The sequence below is a fragment of the Lepisosteus platostomus genome, chromosome 11, assembly GCF_059453375.1.
Source record: "Lepisosteus platostomus isolate fLepPlt1 chromosome 11, fLepPlt1.hap1, whole genome shotgun sequence".
In the NCBI taxonomy this organism is placed as follows: domain Eukaryota; kingdom Metazoa; phylum Chordata; class Actinopteri; order Semionotiformes; family Lepisosteidae; genus Lepisosteus; species Lepisosteus platostomus.
In genome coordinates, this window is record NC_142621.1 from 9696259 (window position 1) to 9696535 (window position 277).

The following is a 277-nucleotide window of genomic DNA, read 5'->3' on the forward strand; positions in this document are numbered from 1 at the left end:
AATGGCTGTGCTTGTTATAAATGTGCAACCAGCAGCAAAATGGATTTGGTTATCATGTAAATGATATGGTCAACCATGGTAGATTTGTGATAGTGATAGCTCTAAACCAAGGAATATACTATACTGTATATCTTTACTTAAGTAAGTATGCTTTTCTCTGATATTTGGCAACTGCTAAGTAGCATTTGGGTAGATAAGATAAGCTATACTTTGTTTATTCTTGATGTACATCAATATAAACAGGATCATCCACAAGGAAATTAACACAAAGAAGCAC